General features: G+C 45.7%; 1 protein-coding gene across 7 annotated transcripts in view; it reads left to right on the top strand.

Annotated features, from left to right (window-relative positions):
- LOC144145170 (solute carrier family 35 member G1-like) overlaps positions 1–12,071 on the top strand; it is a 103,005-nt gene that overhangs the window by 67,389 nt on the left and 23,545 nt on the right. The window contains exon 1 of one of the 7 annotated variants that reach the window (XM_077676682.1): positions 7,555–7,678. The exons of 5 other annotated variants lie outside the window; for them this stretch is intronic. The gene's annotated coding sequence lies outside the window, so the exon portion shown is untranslated. One more of the 7 variants, XM_077676677.1, reaches the window with a different exon arrangement.

Below are 12,071 nucleotides of genomic sequence, written 5' to 3'. Positions count from 1 at the left end.
ACCGAGCAGTCTTAAAATATCGTCAAACCTGGCTTCACACGTATCTTGCACATTCCGCGCATGAAATAATAGGTTATATCTAAACCATTTCCAAATAATCTTGTACTTCCATGTTTCCGGGTTGAAGTGCGTACTATCCTAGCCCACAACCAAAACGCATCTGCCTTGTAATAGTTGCGTACGCTTTTATGTGCATTAGGCTGTGTCGGAGGAAACAATAAGACTGAGCCTAGCATTGCTTGGGTACGTCAACTTATACTTTTCATCCCTACTTCTCTAACAGCGTAAAATATAGGGATTACTGAGCTGTGACAAAGCTCAAATGTTCACACGACGCCGACCCAACTACATAAAAAGCTGAAAATTAATCGTTGCATCATTTTTAGAGACTTAAACCTAAACCAGCTCTCGCAACTGTTGTATTTACTGATATGAGTGATCGTGTTGCCAATTTCAGTTTCCTTGCGCGGATATTAGGCGGGCGCATACTTTCATATGCACGAGTTCGAAAATTTCTAAGAGTTTTAATAGGCCGCAACCTGACCTGGTCACCCCAAGTCAAACGGATACGGAGCCGCATTTCTTCGGCAGCTCGGATTTTTAAATGTCTTACAGGTTCGCGCTCGGGCAGTGATTGCCATTCAATGACTACGCTGCACGAAAGCTATGTGGATGGAGTGCTCCGTTACAGCCTCCCTATCCTGCATAAAATATCTGAGATAAGCAAGAAGCAAGAAAAGCGTTAAGGCGGCCGGAAACAACAACCCACGCACCTGTAATGGACTTCCGAATGGATCTTAGAGCGTTGCAACCGTAGCAGAAACACGTTGTTTGCCTTTTGATGTAAATAGACAACAGGAAACTCTTCGAGTGAACTCGAGGCGTCTGCTATACGCAAGATATCACTTTCTAAATCGTATCGCCTCCAAGTGCAGTAGCTCCGGATTCGCCAAAACGATTCATAGCATACCGCTGCCTGTTACATATCGCTGTCTGTTACAACACAGCAATCACAGATAATGCCGCCACATTTCCGTCCATGGAACCTTGCTCACCTACAAATTCAATGTGGTATCGCAGGAATTGGCCCTAAAATGACTACGCTCCAATCAGAAATCCTCCGCACCGTTTTAGACTACATGTATAGGGCGCATTCAGCAAGAAAATTTATGTTTACTGATGGTTCATCAACCGTGCAAAGCTCTTCCTCTGGACTGCACATAACACTAACTGGTGAAATGCTTTCATTTCGCCTGGAGCAACAAACATCTTAGACAGCGGCTGAGCTTTATGCCCTTAACGAAGCAATCGTTTACAACCTGCGCCATGTGCCGCACCAGTGTAGCATCTTCACGCACTCCAAGGGAGCTCCGCAAATTATATTAAGGAGAAGTAGATTTTTCCCCCGTCCAATCGCAGCCTGTGACATATCATACCTTCACCACCTTACCTGCTCTGCTGGACAGAGCATGAAAATGCAGTGGATACCTGGGCACAGTGGCATCAAATGGAACCAAAAAGCCGACGGAGGGGGCCATAAAGGCCTTCTGCACCGGAAATACTGCAACGTGTTTTTTTTTTACGAAAAGAGGAGCTTCTGCCATGGCTCAGCGCTTTGCGGTGACGGAAAGAAACAGTTTTTGGAATAACTTGGAAGCTGCCTTCTGCACATGATTGACCCGGAATCAAAGTCAAGACTCCCGAGACAGCTCCCTCGTAACCTGGAAATATTATATCATCGTCTGCGGCTGAACTGTGCATACACAAACCTATGTATTTCGCCTTGGAGCGACGCCAAATCCGCACTGCGATAATTGTTCTTGTGTTGAAACATTTAAACACATTTTATTAGAGTTTGCGGCCTACATGGCACCGAGATCACACTTTCTTGAAAACATCGGATGTCTAGAGCAGGGACCAATAACTCTCAGAATTATGTTAGGACAATGAACTTGTCCCTGGAAGCAGCGCCAAGCTCTAAGGGTTTTTTTTATTATTTGGATGATATTGGCCTCATTTCAAAATTGTAATTAATGTGGTCCAAGGTCAAAACAAAAACAAGTGCGTGCAAGTCCGTCATCGTGCCAAGTACACGGCAGTCTTTTTTTTTCTTATTCTTTTTTTCTGCCCAGCTCTTTCTGGGGCCTAGCTTTTCTTCCTGCATCCTCAATTTTCAGCAGAGAAGCGTGTAGGCGACTGTAAACGCCGGCAAACCTCTCTGCTTCTTCAATAAAGAGCCTTGTCGCTCTTTTGGAACACCCCGGCCCTTTCAAAAAGTTCTCGCACAAAAAAAGCGAACATTTTTCCGCCAGTATACACTCGCGGAAATGGATGCCAATAAACGCACATTTACCTTCACGAAGCGAGTGTGCCCTTCCACCAGTGAAGACAGCGGGCATAAACAAATTTGAGACAATAGCGCTGGGCACTAAAGGGACCTATTGGGGAGGCGTATTGATCAAATTTTGAAATCTGGCAAGCTGAAACCGTTATTCTAGAATTACACCAAACAACGAGGAACTAACTGTAAGTGCAAAATTGTTGCTTTGCCTTGATGCTCACACTTTGGCTGCAATAACAAACAGTCACGACAACTAGTGCACGTACAACTTCCCGCCCAACGCTGTTATCCTACGCCCGAATTTTAGCGCGGGAAACAACTTAGAACTAAGAGATGATCAGGGGAAACCAAAACAAAATTTACGCAGCAGGAAATGAAGGGAGGATTCCCACTACGCGATGTAACGCATACAGCATTTCCTAACAGGACCGAATTAATAGCGTAAAAAACATGATAAAGAAAGGCAGTCACATAACATAGCGCTAATAACGACGTCCGCTGACCAACAAGGACTATACGACAGTGCCAACGGCGTCCTTTATCCCGTATTAAGCGCCGTACGGCCGGAAAAGTAATCACCTACTCACCCAAACTCGGAGGAATAATATTTTCTAACAAGTTTTAGAGGGCCAAGAAAGCTGGCAATGTAACCGTAATTGTAACTAAGATTTCTCACCATTGCAGCTTGATTTTTTTTTTTTTTTTGTGCTTGCCAACATTCAAAAACCTCCGCTCCCAACATCGCTATTCTCGCACGGAACGAAGCTATTCTGCATTGTTGAATGGGATACACTCGCAGTAGGAATTTCTATTGCTTTTTTCAAAAAAAGTTTGGCCACATAAATCACACTGTCCTTGCGGTAAAGTTTGAGCAGTAGTTTCAGTTAACATCTTGATGGGGCCCTACAAAATACATACACACGTAGCAGGAAATACACGGAACGGCGCTGAACGTGCACCCTGTTTCATGAAAAGACGCACATATACAAAAATACTATGACCAACACTCACGTCATCTCCCACAGGCAATTTTATACTCAGTTCATAGACAAAAATAGCTCACTAAGCCAGTTAGGTGTGGAAGAGTTAGCCTAGAGAATGAATGCCATTTGATGAGCATGTTGGGACACAAATAGTTGCAAATAATGACACATGATTGCAGGTAATGTCATGTTAGTTAATGATTGATTAGTGACTCATAGTAAGGATTAGTAAGGTGATCAAAATGGATTATTATGGATTAAGGTGAAATAACATAAATTAAGATGGAAAAACTATTCATTAGTTATTGATAGTAATGACTAGTAAGATTACTTTAGTTTGAATCAGATGGACTAAGGGGCATTAAAATGAAATTAAGGTGGAATATGGTGGACTGAAATGTATTAAAGATGGTGAAATAGCGTGGCTGCTGGGTCGACGGGTGGACGTGTATATAAAAGGTACCCGTCACAATAGTACGCCAGGTATTTGCCTTCAAAGTACGTAATCAGGTTTCAGTATCCCAAGAAATGTCTATTTTTTCGTTAGAGCGGCGACAATTCTAGCGCCTTTCGTGTTGACGACGACGAAGACGGTGACTTTATGCGTTTGATGAGCTCGTACAAGGCTTTCGCATTTTAAATGTTTGAAAGTCGTTTCACTTGTGAGTAGTAGCGCTCGAGCGGCGGAACACCGCTATCACATTCTTTCGCTCGCTGACCTTGATTGACAGGCTTCACACTCCGACAGAACGACAGACGCGATGTTAATAAGTGGGGCACCTAGTGCTCTCGCGCTAAAAAAGAAACCTGCGGGAGCAGTTGAGATTCCTGGAGCTATTCCGCCGAATATGGCGTAGCTGAGTTTTGTGCAGCCGAGTTTAATGCTGTTGACCGCACTATGTCACGAGAGTCACGAGAACTGAATTGCCTCACCTTGCCCGGGTCGAGGTCACGGTGTAAATATACTCAATTACACCGTGGTCGAGATTAACTGCTCGCTTCCCGTGCCCTCAGGATTTGCACTGACACATCGCTATTTGAAGGAATTTTGCACTTTTATTTGCACCCCTTCTTCAGTTTGACCCCTTGAAGAAATCCAAGTGAAAGTTCGCAAACTGGGCGACGGTTTTAGTGTCCCTCAGTGTAATTTAACTAAGGGAATGGGCACAAACTGTACAATAGTTACAGGGTTCTTCGGTATATTTTTATCTGCTCGAATGCAGTATACAATAATGCGGTACTGAAAGTGACTTTTCAATAATCCATATGCTCTTTCCACCATTTATCTCCCTTTCCCACCTCTTCCACATCAGGGCGCGCCTTCTTCCAATTAAAGCAAATCAATCAATCAATCAATCAATCGATCAATCAATCAATCAATCAATCAATCAATCAATCAATCAATCAATCAATCAATCAATCAATCAATCAATCAATCAATCAATCAATCAATCAGTATGCTTCACTGCAATACCAATGTGATGAAGCAAACGTTTGAGAAACCCAAATTTACAACAAGACTCGGTCAAATCAATTGCACTACTACACACATGTGCATTGTTGGGAAGAAATGCCTTTCTCTGCGTAAAAATATGAAGGCCCTAGCACGCTTTTTGAATCGCCCTCAAGAAAGAATTTTCCCGAAATGCTGCAGCCACGCTTCTTGCCGACAGCCGATCTGTTTGGTTTCGCTGAACCGTGGACGCCGCATTTCTCGCCAATTGGGAAAGTACTGGCGCACCAGCACGTGCTCTTTCGCCAAGACAAATGCGCCGTCTAACAAATTGAACGTCGCGAGGGCAAAATTACATGAATTTGGCTTTGATTTGGTATCTAACACCCTGTATTCTCTTAATTTAATGACTCATTGTTTCTTCATGGTGGCAAACTTAAAACTTTGGTTAGAGGAAAACTTTTTTGTCCAGTTTAGATGTCATAACCGCCTTCATTGCATATTTTGCTGCAGTTGGCATGTATATTATATCATTGTATATTATAATATATTATGATGCATTAAAATATAATGCAAGTATATCAAATATACTACTTACTGCATTATATGAAAGCGTTAACAAGTTGGGAGCTCGATGGAGTAAGTGTGTAGCCTATGCGTAGCTTATATAGTAGGTAATGCAGGGAAATGCAATAAATGGTTCTCAGAAACAAGAGGTTACACTTTTACTTTTACTGTGCTTATCAAACAACTATGGTGTATTTTCTCGAGATAGTTTATTTGGCGCAAAGCATCTGGCACTACAAGTAAATGGCGTCACTATATTTTACTACGCAAATGTCACGATTTAGAATCATGAAAATGGATTTCCTTGTTTATTAGTTTTTGAAGACAACAATGAAACATCACCAACGTCTCTCGTCGTGGGCGAGTTCTTGCGCCGCTCAGTACACTCGGAACTAAACCACCACCGAGAAAATATAACAAGCAGCGGTATAGTTCAAATACGCGATAAGCGTCCTGTTTTTCGCTCCCCTTGTCATCGGGCTCGGCTCGTCAAACATTGAAATGTTCTAATCAGTGAAATCCGACGAGTAGATTGATTGTGTAGCCAGTTTGTAATAATAAACGCCGGCGCGGGTTAAAACTTGCAAGGCTTCTAACCAAACTAAACCACTTAATATCCTAATACATACAAAACATCTTGTACTTTATACCTTGTTCTTATGTCTTCTTATTCTTATTTGCATTAAAACCTTCGCAAGCTTGAACAAAAAAAGCAACTGGTCATCTAGGATTAAGTGATGAAGATGTTTGACCAAGTTACGCAGGGAATGCAGAACATCATTCAATCGCAACAAACAACTCCTGCATGCTCGCTATAAACACCGCTGCTGTTCCGCTTGTGCAATGTGGTAAAACCTCGCACTCACGTTTTAGCGTCATCACAACTATTTTTGTGCGTTAATACTTAATTAAACCTTAATAGCCTTATTCACACGTTTTTACCCATCCCTGCTTTATATGTTCTAATTTAGTTATATATACTATGGCTTGCGGGCCGTCTGTATATCCTGGTTGGTCCAATGCCTATCACGCTTACATAGACACTTGTACAAAGGACGTGAGGGAGAAATGTTACGACATTCTCTCAAGGGACTCATAGCGCTTTTCTAGTAAACCTACCTTCTTCCTATATTCCATTCCTCCATTATTAATTTCTTCTTCAGTTCACTAAATCCCCCTTTTTGTATTCGGCTGTTTATTAACTTACATTTCCGTATGCTTATTTGATTATCGCAATCGACACACACAAAAGTAAAAACGTAAAGCTTCTGAGCGGTGTATCTCCGTCCGCAAGACTGAAATTACGCCAAACGCAGTTAGAACTGCCACGGTAGTGGCACCACTCACAAGCTAATAACTATCGGCGTCTTAATTTCTTGCTTAGCGCGCTAAACGAGTCAGTTTAAAGGGACCCTGCAACACTTACTTCAACTTTTTTTTTTTAATTCTAAATGCTTGCAGAACGTAGTCACCCAACACACCCAGTACTCAGATTAGGGAGTCGCAAAGTACCTCAGCCAGAAAATTACTGCTCCATACCCATTAGCCAACTAGGAAACTCGCTCAAAAGATTTTGCTGTCTTTACCAGCCTCGACGTTCTTCGACCGCCCGAATTACGTCACTAGGGCCACGTAGCGGCTGTTGGCCGTTTTTTCCTTCAGTTGCAGCAATGAACGCTTTTCGATCGCAACTTTAAAAATAAAGCCACAAAAATAAAACAGAAACGGAAGGCGTATCTGGTGCGACGAGCGAATCACGAAGTGCCGATCAATGCTGGCGATAACTATAGCTTTCGCAGCGCTTCCAGACGCGAAGGAAAGAGCGAAAGCACTTATCGAAAGTGTTGCAGGGGTGCCTTTAATTGGTGTGGCTTCGTGCGCACCACGGCGTGGGCTCAGCGGCATCAACACGAAATGAGTTTGCCATCGCACTCGCGCGGAGCACAAACGTTCACAGCACACCCCCAAAACAATGCGCAAAGACGGCGAGGCTTGGCTTTCAGAAAGATCACACGGCAAGCGCTCGTAAGGTCGCCTACTGTCAACGGAGTATGCCAGGGAGGGGAGAGAAACTCGAGGCGTGGCGGTTCGCATCGAGAGATAGAGAGAGAGAAGGAGAGAGCGACGAAGTCGGATGTCATAACGCCGCTCAGCGCGATCTCTTGTCGGCATTTGGGATAAAACGGAGATGTAGTATCAGCTTTCTCTCCTCTCCCTCGTCCAGCCGCCCCTCACGTCGTCTGTTTCCTTTCTCCCGCGGCCGCCGCTCAGCGCGAGTGCTACACGGACCATTCGCGGCGCTACACGCATCAAAGGATCGCCAGCTGCAACAAGGCAAGTGCGGCCCCGAGCTGGCCGCTGTCTCGCTCCCTTCGCTGCGTACTTCGTGGGCGGGCCCTGTTCTTCTTCGCCGACGCGATCGCCGCGTCCGCACCGGACCACGCAGTAACGGGAGACCGGGATGGCGTAGCGGACGGGCACGCACCCGTGGCGTGTAATAGATATCGTCGTCGTCGACAGGCTCCTGACTCTTGCCGGGCACGCTGGAAGAGCACGCTTCGATCCGGAAGGACGGAGGCACCGTTACTTCCTCCGAGTCGCGAGAAGCGGAGAGCGGATGATCGGCGCAGCTTCCGGCGCTAGACCGAGGATTGAGGAAGAACCTCCCACCGGTGTCTCCTCTAGGAACGGTGAGAAGCGAGTTTTGTTTGGGGGAGGGGAGGGGGGAGGGGTGGGGGGAGAGTACGCGCGTTTATGACGTCGTGGCGCAAACAAACAGCGTCGGATTGCTACCGCCTGTCAAATGGACCCTTAAACTCCTCGCGGTGTCATTTTTCTTGTGTTATCGTCTTGCCATTGTTTGCTTGCGTTAGAAAAGTAGTCGGAGGAGTAAACTAAGAACTTTCTGAGATTTTTGGTTGGACTTCGCCGATGATGTTTCATCCACTGTCGAGATATTTTTTTTCTAAGTGTGTTTCCACTATTTCGGAAAGATCTCCCGGGACGCTTTTTACACCTTACACCACGGTCTATATTTGAAACGCCGTACGCGTTTTATACTCAGCGGCTAAGCTTCACAAGTGGCTATCGGGCACCTAACCACGGCTAAAAAGGCGCACCTGCTAACTATTACCGGAGTCGTATTGAAGGACTCTGTTATTACCAAAGACTAAAGCTCTGTAAAGCTCTGCTTAAATAAACGCAACAGGTGGCTTGTATACAGACGCTTGGCCTCTCTTAGCAAAGTGATATGCTTAAATTATCTCCCAGTGGAACTGTTTTGCGTGCGTAACACAAAAATTAAAGCCGGTCCACTCAATGCGAAAGCAGTCGGAAGTGCAGAGCAGTGATTCGTCATAATGGGCTGTAGCGCCGTTATCCGCTCACTGCTACCACCCAATGCAAATCAAATTTGCCGCCTTCGCAGTTCTCGCGCCCCCTGCCTGAAACTGCGCCAGCGGGCGTTCTGTTTTGTGTGTGTGTGTGTGTGTGTGTGTGTGTGTGTGTGTGTGTGTGTGTGTGTGTGTGTGTGTGTGTGTGTGTGTGTGTGTGTGTGTGTGTGTGTGTGTGTGTGTGTGTGTGCGTGCGTGTGCGTGCGTGCGTGTGTGTGTGTGTGTGTGCGCGTGCGTGCGTGCGTGTGCGTGTGCGTGTGCGTGTGCGTGTGCGTGTGCGTGTGCGTGCGTGCGTGCGTGCGTGTGTGTGTGTGTGTGTGTGTGTGTGTGTGTGTGTGTGCGTGCGTGTGCGCGCGTGCGTGCGTGCTTGCTTGCTTTTCCTTCCGCTCGTTCCGGCGTTGCACCGTCACTTTTTTTTTGCTTACTATCCTAGAAACCAACCCAGCGAGCGTTCCTAACTAAATGAACGCGGGCGCTGCCGGTTAATTACGTATATTTTGCCTCAAATGTACCTACAGTTTTCTTTGTGCTAAGCAACGAGGAGATGTATCCCAAGCGCCAGCGGTTCACGAGTTTCGACCGCTTATGGCTGCTTAAGCCATAAACTGCTTGGCTTTCGAAGCCTCTGGGTTAAGCCGCGACGACAGCGGCCACGACAGAACGTCGGCTCTACTTGCGTCCAGAGAGCGAGCTTCGACGACAAGGCGCGGCCCTAAAGTACTCTGCACTTAAAAAAAGCAAATATCCTAAGTGGGAATTGCAGCCCAAAGGCCTAAGCTGCCCCGCTATACACAGCGTCGCTGAATTCAGCATCCCTACCCTGAATAAATGGCTTGCTGGTACAATATTTTTTCAGCGGCAGGGCCTAATGTTATCTCCTAAACCCTATGTATCCCTATGGGGCGCTATACACACTTCTATACCCAAATGCATTGCTGGGGAGACGCTTTTACAGGGTAAATGCAGAAAGTGTTACAGCAAAGTATGATGCCCCTGGCGTCATTTATTACATAGCTCCATAACACTTCTTTAACCGTATGAAACGCCGAAACCGAGCGCCTGAATCGACTTCACTACGCTACACAAATGTACTGGTTGGTTGGTTGTATTGATGAAATTGTTTTATCAATGGCAATATGAGTGACCTCACATGGAAATGTGAAGGCCCCGTAAAACCCCATTATTCCCTAAGCCCCTTTAAACTCGGCTTCAATACTGCAACAATGCACTGGTAAGAAGACATCTTTAGGGGTAAAATAAGTGGCCATGTACGAAAACATGAAAACCTCGCAGCCACCGCTAGTCACCTCAAAATTGCTTCGTGCATGCGATTCGTGCAAACTTCGTGTTCCGTAGCGTGACGCGCGTTATTGGGAGTGCGTTTATTACATAAAAAAATTATGTTGATTCCTCTGTCATAGGAATCAGTAAAACACGAAAGTGAAATGTGCAGCGAAATCTGCAGCTGAGCATGATTTGCGGGTCGGCGGCTGCCTTGTGGGTGCGCTTGGTGAACGTCGTCTTGCTGGCGGGTTGCTTCGGCAAAGTTTTACTGGCGTCATTTCCGTGACGGATATGACGTCAGTGAAATCTTGGTGCATTCAGGCATAAAACACTTTCGTGTGAAAATATAAAAACCGAAAAGGAAGAACCCTAAATAACGTACTCTTTAATTGTAAAGGTTGCTTCCCCGCAAGAAGGCCCTGTGTGCAGGGGTGCATCCTTTACAGGCCACTTGCTTCGTTGTACTGGCGTCATTTCGGTGACGGATATGCCGTCAGTGAATTCTTTGTGAATCCCGGAATAAAACACTTTGGTGTTAAAAATGCTCTACAATTTGTTGCCGATCCACGCTTAGGAAGTGGTTGGAACACATTTGACGGGGAGTGAGGCGTATGCCGCTAACGCGGTAATATCAGTTTCCTCCAACAACAAATGAGAATCGCTCGTGTTACAGTGTAAAGGCAGATGCGATTGCGACCGTTTTTCCAACGAGAGCGCATGCTCTCGCAGTCCAACTTTCGCGCATCTGCAAGTCCGCCATATCTAGGACGCACCACAGGAAAGTGGAGAACATTACGAAACATCATTGCGGGACCCAACGAGTTTGGGCGCATGTTCGCAACCACACTCCACTTTTTCAACCCCCTGCGAAGGCATGACTTTTCTGTGAACAGCTGTGCGTACGCCTGCTGCGGGTACGCGTGTGGAGGAAAACACTTCTTTAACGCCACAACTACATGCGACAATCTTCAAACTGTGCTCCATTCAGTCTGCATGGACGAATAATGGCAATTTTTGCAGCAAAGCTCTTTACTCGTACCCGCAAGGAAACACTCATGCCTGAACGCGCACAAAGAACTGAGTTCCACCGGGCTTCGAAAGTGGTTGACTGTTAGGTTATTCCGCCTCTATTCGCGGGACTTTGTTTCATTTCTTAAAAACCCGTGACGTAAATGCGATATTCCGTTCCGAGATAGGTAGAGGATAGGCACTTCCAGTGCGGTTCAGAACGTTAAAGGAGCTCTGCAACACTTTTCTCAACTTTTTTTTGAAATCTTAAATGCTCGAAGAACATAGCCACCCAACACACCCAGTACGTAGATTAGGGGGTCGCAAAGTACCCCAGCCACAAATTACAGCTGTATGCCCATCAGCCAACTTGTAAACTCGCTCAAAAATATTTTCGCTTTCTCAGTCTTGACGTTCTTCGACGGCTCGAATTATGTAATTAGGGCCATGTAGCGGCTGTTGGCCAGTTTTCCTTCAGTTGCAGCAATGAACGCATTCGATTGCAACTTTAAAAATAAAGCCACAAAAGCAAAGCAGAAACAGAAGGCGTATCTGTTGCGATGAGCAAATTAGGCAGTGCCACTCCATGCTGGCGATAACTACAGCTTTCGCAGTGGTTCCAGACGCGAAGGAAAGAGTGAGAGCGCTTATCGATGGTGTTGCGGGGTACCTTTAACTAAGCATATTTACATGCCATGCCCCGCCAATAAACTGACCTAAAATATAGCAAACCACTCTTATTTGCGAAAAGAATGCGTAAATTGAGGCAATAGAACGTTTCACAGTATAAAAAAAATCCCGGATTTCGAAAACATTTTGGAACTGCTAGCGCTTGAACCCAGGCCGTTTTCCAAACACAATGTACGGGTTTCGGCGCCGTCTTTCTACCCAAGACATCCTGCTACAGCTTAAAGAAGACATACTAATGAAACTCTCAAACACAAATATCCCATTGTTGCGCTCGATATAAAAGGGCATTCGACAATGTCACACACCGCGCCATCGTACAAGGGCGCGCTACTACCAACTGCGGGCACATACTT

This window comes from Haemaphysalis longicornis, unplaced genomic scaffold (genome assembly GCF_048455015.1).
Source record: "Haemaphysalis longicornis isolate Haplotype H1 unplaced genomic scaffold, Haemaphysalis longicornis Haplotype H1 scaffold_7, whole genome shotgun sequence".
NCBI classification, from domain to species: domain Eukaryota; kingdom Metazoa; phylum Arthropoda; class Arachnida; order Ixodida; family Ixodidae; genus Haemaphysalis; species Haemaphysalis longicornis.
The sequence above is the reverse complement of the archived record's forward strand: the minus strand, read 5'-3'. Positions and strand labels throughout refer to the sequence as shown.